The 6,304-nt window shown below is 39.6% G+C and overlaps 1 pseudogene; it reads right to left on the bottom strand.

Annotated features, from left to right (window-relative positions):
* Positions 1-2,668: 2,668 nt before the first annotated feature.
* Positions 2,669-4,249, bottom strand: LOC103727481 (annotated as a pseudogene).
* Positions 4,250-6,304: the final 2,055 nt, after the last annotated feature.

Raw genomic sequence — 6,304 nt, 5'->3', positions numbered from 1 at the left:
AAACTTAAAAAAAAAGCAGCTGACAAAAGAACTACCAGTAAACAACAGAGTAAAACGGACCTATGATGTCATTCTAGTCTGTGGTACAAACCAGCAAAAAGCCAGTGGGGAGGATGCCCATGTCTGTACATTCTTGACTTCATTTATAAACAAAAAGCCAGTGGGGAGGACGCCCATGTCAGTACATTCTTGACTTCATTTAAAAACAAAAAACAAAACAAAAAAAACCCAAAACAGGAAAATTATTTACAGTTTAATTATTTTAACTGTCTTATTAAAATAAACAAATGAACTGAAATAATATATATATAAACATTTAAAAAGCCATAGTTCATTTTAGTAAAGCCATGAACTTGAAAACTTATTTTAAGCTACAAAGCTGGGTAAGGAAGAGTTTGTTCTTCAAAAGCATCTCATTTGCTGCTGGTTGATTTAATAAGACTTCTGAACTAAATACCAGATCTAGGAAGTGGAGGAAACTGTGGCCCAGGAAAAGCAAATAAGCACTGAAAACTTTTCCAGACTCTGAACAGAAAGCGCTGTGCGCTAACCACTTCCATGACTCGACAGCGTAAACACTACTCAGAAAGAGGTCTGTGAGGAGAAAGAGGGAACAGTTCCAAGGAGGACAGATGAGGCCACAGTGAGTTCCGCTCTTGACCGAACACACTGAGGGCGGGAGGCAGGAGCAGACTGAAGGGAGCAGGCTGGAACAGCTAGTGCAGTGCAGTGGAGGATTCAAAAGGCAGTAAGAGAAAGCTGCAGCCACTAGCATTAACCACCACATGCTTGCAGAAGTCATTATCTTGAAAACCAAGAAGAAGGCAATTTAAAGATATCGGGAGTGGAATTTTCAGTGGCACAGTTTAAAGTGAAAGAGTGTGGCAAAAACAGCAAAGCAGGAAAAACGATGCTCCTAACCAACGATTTTTAAGAAGTCTAAATGGAAGCTTTCAAAACATCCAGGGTAACAGAAAGACACTGAAAATGTGTAGAAGTTACAGTTTGCATTCATAAGGTACTTGTGGCTCCTTTTTTATGGGACAGTAAAAGCTTACCACAATCTAGAGGTAGTTTTACTCTAAGGAGGGTGATGGCTACTAGACCGTGTCTTTTACCATTACACATATGGTTCCTGTACTAGGTGTAGCCCAACGAGTCCACTATAATTCTAAGAAACTGAACAAAGGTGTTAGGAAAGTGCAGGAATGGAAGTAATATAAAAATGGCAAGATTAGCACTCAAGGCTGGCACACAACCCTGAATGCAACCAAATCTTAACTGAAAGGAAAACCAGTGTTTGGATAGAACATTTGTACTGGGGAAGAAAGACAAACAAACAAACAAATGGCAAGGAAAATGGAAACAAATTACATTTGCATTTTTATAAACCTACAACTATCTGTTTCTAAGATACTGTCTTCTGGCTATTTTATTTAGTTCATTTGATTTAGCTGATGATCATCTAATAAAAGCCATCTTATGATCTTAGGTTTAGAATTATAACCATGTTCTGGCATAAGTTACCAAAAAACGAAAAAAAATACAATAAATCCCTTTGCTGAGACTTTCCTCATTTTAGCATAAGGGCGCCAAATCGGTAGCAAATAATTCTCATGATTTTTTATTTCATTTTATTTTTTTGTCATTTTCAAACAAGGTAGAAAACACCCTGCTGAATTATCACTGGGAACATTCCAAGATCAAAATAAAATGTTCAACTTACACATAATACAAGTTATGTACAAGATTCATGGGGAGGGAACCCTGAACAAAGCCTGGAGCACAGATGTACTGACAGACATGAAAAAGGGAACAAACTCTTCAAATACCACCACATTCTGCTGTTAACTCACAAATGACTAAATGGCCACACTGAGCTCCATGTATTTAGAACCTCTTGGATTACCACTATAGATAACACTTTTATTTCAAAAAAGGAAAACAGAAATAACTACGAACGGTACCTGAGAACAGAGAGTACAGTAACATACATTCCATGTATTGCAGGCAAGGCAGAGGCATTTTCTTTAAAGCTTTTGTACAGACTTCATATAATCTTAAAAAAAAAATGCAGGCCTTTACAAGATTTGACTGGCTGAAATCAAAACAATTCTAACTTATGAAAAGTCGTAAGACTTCAGCTTAAAAAGAAAGTTCTAGCCTTAGACCAAAAGAACCTGGAAGTCTATGGTACTCAGATCAAACAAGCAAGGCCAGGCTGGAACTGAATGGACTTGAGAGCCAGAGCTCCGGGTGGGGAGAACAATCTATTTGATAACAAGGTGGACTACATACTGTGATAGAAAAAAGGTATGGTGAAATGTACCTTCCACTAAAGCTTATTCAAGTCCCTTGGTCCATAAAAACTATGTTAGATTTGTGTCTTCTAGCTTGCTTAACCTTTATTCCAGCCAGTATCTAATTCTTGACCATTTAAACAAAACCAAACAAAAATCAACCAAACAAAAAAAAAACAGCTGAAAACCTTGATTTCCAACGGTTTGATGATTTGTTTCACTGTGGCTTCTGCATCTCACACCAGCACTTGCAGGCAGCGGGGTTTTTGAATAGTTACCACCTGGTATGAAAAGTTTCCCCAAGAAACCACAAAAGATTGTTCATTTCTCCTTGCCTTCTTTTCCCCAACTTTTTGCCACATTCAAGCCAGTTTAAGTCCCAGCAAAAAGACGGTAGTTAGGACACCACGGTTGCTGTGGATGATGTGACACTGGTGGAATTTGTGCTGGCATTTGTGTAACTTCCCTCGCTGTTTGTGTTCGATTCGTTGGGGGGCACTTGGCTTGAGTTGGCGCGGAGGATAGCCTCTGCTGCGCTGCAATGCGGCCTCGGCCCCGGTTCTGGTGTGGAGGTAAAGGTAAGGCTGGTGGAACAAACGATTCCATCGTTACGAACCAAAGTTACCGGAACCTGGACTGGTTGCCGGACCCATCTCCAGCCTTCTCGGAATGCAGAAACGTCTGGGACCACACAGAGCATACTCTCTCCACCGCTGTACATTGTTTCAGCTTCTACGTCCCCAAACCACACTCGTAAATTTGGAGTGAAGTTCTGTCCTGTAAGTTCAAGCATCGCTACGTCCCCGCCGCCATTCAACTGACGACTTTCTACGACAGGGACGGGGGTGACCGCGGCAAGGACAGGGCCCATTCCCTCGTAAAACGTACACTCTGCCTTCTCTGTGCTAATGATTGTCCAGGAAGTGCCATCATTTATCATCTCTTTATTCCGTTCTTTTGGACATGGAGTGGCCTGAAATTGGATTATTCTTTCTTGAGAAAGGCACAAGTACATTCTTTCTGTTTCCTTAAGGTAAAATACACATTTGTGGAGTTGTGATACAGGATCGTCTGCATCCAGTAATGCCGTCTGCTTATCAACTTTCCTAACTATCAATCTAGGGAGTGCCATGCCAGTGACTGAGCACACGAGTTTCACTGTCTGTCCGAAGCAGATGTATCCATCTCCGACAGTGAACTCCTCTCCCGATTCGTCGTCATCCAAGAGATGAATGTGGAATGCTTCCCACTGCTGTGAACCGGCATAGAAATCGCCTCCTTCTACATGTAGGTGTCTGGCACTGTCTGAGATCGCAGTCGATTAAACAAAGCCACCTTCGTTCCCGAGGCAATGCAGAAGTCAGCATTTTTCAATGACCACTTCTTTTTGGAAGGTTTGGAGATGACTTTTATCTGCTTGCTGAGAAACACACCAATGTCATCACTGTTGCCACAGAACATCTTTACAGACAACATAAAGTGTTTTCTCGTCTGAATCAGATACGTACAGTGTTTTGGCTGTGCAATAGTTCTTCCCTTCCAGGTTCAGCTGCTGCATTTCCTGGTCACTGTTTCCTATTCCGATAAATACACAGGGTTGAGACTCTTATTCAGAACAACCATCTCGTTCCATCTCTTCGTCTTCTTTTTTTTTTTGTCTTTTTTTGTCTTTTTTTTTGAGACAGGGTCTCCCTGTAGTCCCAACTGCCCTGGAACTCACTATATAGACCAGGCCGGCCTTGAACTCACAGAGATCCACCTGCCTCTGCCTCCCGAGTGTCTTTTTTTTTTTTTCTCTTCCAACCACTGCCCATCAGATACACACAAGGAGGAGGGCAAAAAAACCTCTTTTCATTTCCATATGACTTCTGTGCAACTTTTGCATGAAGAATGAGCACTATTTGATCCCCTTGTCCTTTTAAATAATTCCACATAGCTTCCCTAGTGAGTTGTTTAGGTGGAGGCCACTCACCAAATTTCTCTGTCACAACAGGTGCGATTTTCCAGAAACTCTCGCCAAAACTCCGATTTCATTTTTCTTTGTAACTGAATAGCACTCCATTTTGTAAATGTATCACATTTTCATTATCCATTCATTGGTGAAGGGATATTTAGGTTTCCCTAAAAAAAGACACACACACACACACACACACACACACACACACACACATTAAATCCAGTGTATACTCACAGATAGAACTTAGCATAGGGAGTGCTGTTCTACTTGAACCAAGTCATCACACCAGTCTTCTTGGGAGCTAAAAACACATCATTTACAACAAAAATGAAAAGGAAATAGAATGAAGACAAGTTTGAGCACCTAATTAAGTCAGAAACTCTGCTTTAGTCCTGCACAGCTGATGGCCCACAGTGCTGGTGCTTGTAGTAACTCTTAATATGGAGGTGGAACTGAGTGGAAACGGGTCTTGAGGGAAGAAGATGTGACTACGCAACAAGCAGAGCCTACAGACATTTAGAGATTTTGTTCTGACTGGGATGAGTAACAGTCATTACTATACCTGTTCCTGGTCAGCCATGTTGATGGCTGATTTTTATGATGCCACTGCAAGTCTCATATTCTTTAAAGCCATAAAGATGTAGCATTAGCCATTTCAGTTTATAACATTTATATCTACATTCTGACTTCCCAGGTACTTTATCATCATTCCATGATTGTAATTAAAATGAAATAAATTGATCTTATGTGAACTCATCAGGAGTAGAGACTTTATTATAGTAAATCTGTGTCAGAGAGAAATAAAAACATGCCTAATTAGAATACCTGAGGTCATCAATTGAAGTAAGTAGATTAATGCTTTTGCTGTTCATCATATGTTGATGGTTTACTTCATGGATCCATTCATCATTCAACAGTGTGTTTGTTTAATGTTCATGTCTTTGTGTATTATCTGTAGTTTTCCTGGAACTCACTATGTAGATGAGGCTGGCCTTGAACTCACAGAGATCCGCTTGCCTCTGCCTGCCCATCAGATACACATTGACTTCTAGCTGTATTCGACTGTATTCATATAGAGTATGAGAAGTTATTTCAATTTTCCTGTAATATTTTATACTTTATTTGTGCTCTAATTTGTCATCTATTTTAGATAAAGTTCCATGGACTTCTTAGAAGAATGTGTATTCTGTAGAGTGTTTAGGTGGAATGTTCCATAAGTGTCTGTTAGGTTCATTTGAGTTAGGATGTGATTTAATTCGATATTTCTCTGTTTAATTCAGTCTGGATGATCTCTCTATTGGCAAGAGCTGGATGCTAAAATTATTCACTATTACTGTATTGTGGTTAATCTGTGGTTTTAAACCTACTAGTATTTGTTTTACGAAATTGGGTCCACCTATGCTTAGTGCATGCATGTTTAGAACTGTAATGACCTCTTGATGGATTGTTCCCCTGATCAGAATAAAGTGACCCTGTTTATCTCTTTTTGTCTAGACTTTGTTTGAAGTCTATTTTGTCAGATATTAGAATAGTGACACCTGTTCTTTTATTAGTTCCATTTTATTGGAGTATCGTTTTCCACCCATATGCCCTGAGATAGTGTCTGTCTTTGAATTTTGAGGTGTGTTTCTTAAAGAGCAAAAAATAAGGACATTGTTTTCTAATGCAATCTGCTAGTCTGTGTCTTTTATTTGGGGGAATTGAAACCATTAATACTCAGAATTATTATTGAAAGGTGAATATTGATTACTATCATTTTGTTAATTTTGTAATTTTTTGTTTCTTAGGCCCATTTTTCTTTAAAATATTTTATTTATTATTTTTATTTTATGTATATGAGTATATTGCCTGCATGAGTGTAAGTGCACTTGTGTGGTGCAATGCTTATGTAGGTCAGAAGAAGGTGTCAGATCTCCTGGAACTGGAGTTACTGGACAGTTGTTAGCCACCATGTGGGTGCTGCGAATCAAACCCTGATCCTCTGCAAGAGCAGTCAGTGCACTTAACTGCTGAGCCATCTGTCCAGCCCTAGGTCTATTTCTCTTAA

Source organism: Nannospalax galili, unplaced genomic scaffold, assembly GCF_000622305.1.
Source record: "Nannospalax galili isolate Female #2095 unplaced genomic scaffold, S.galili_v1.0 scaffold589, whole genome shotgun sequence".
NCBI classification, from domain to species: domain Eukaryota; kingdom Metazoa; phylum Chordata; class Mammalia; order Rodentia; family Spalacidae; genus Nannospalax; species Nannospalax galili.
This window is presented reverse-complemented; position numbering and strand designations above follow the sequence as displayed.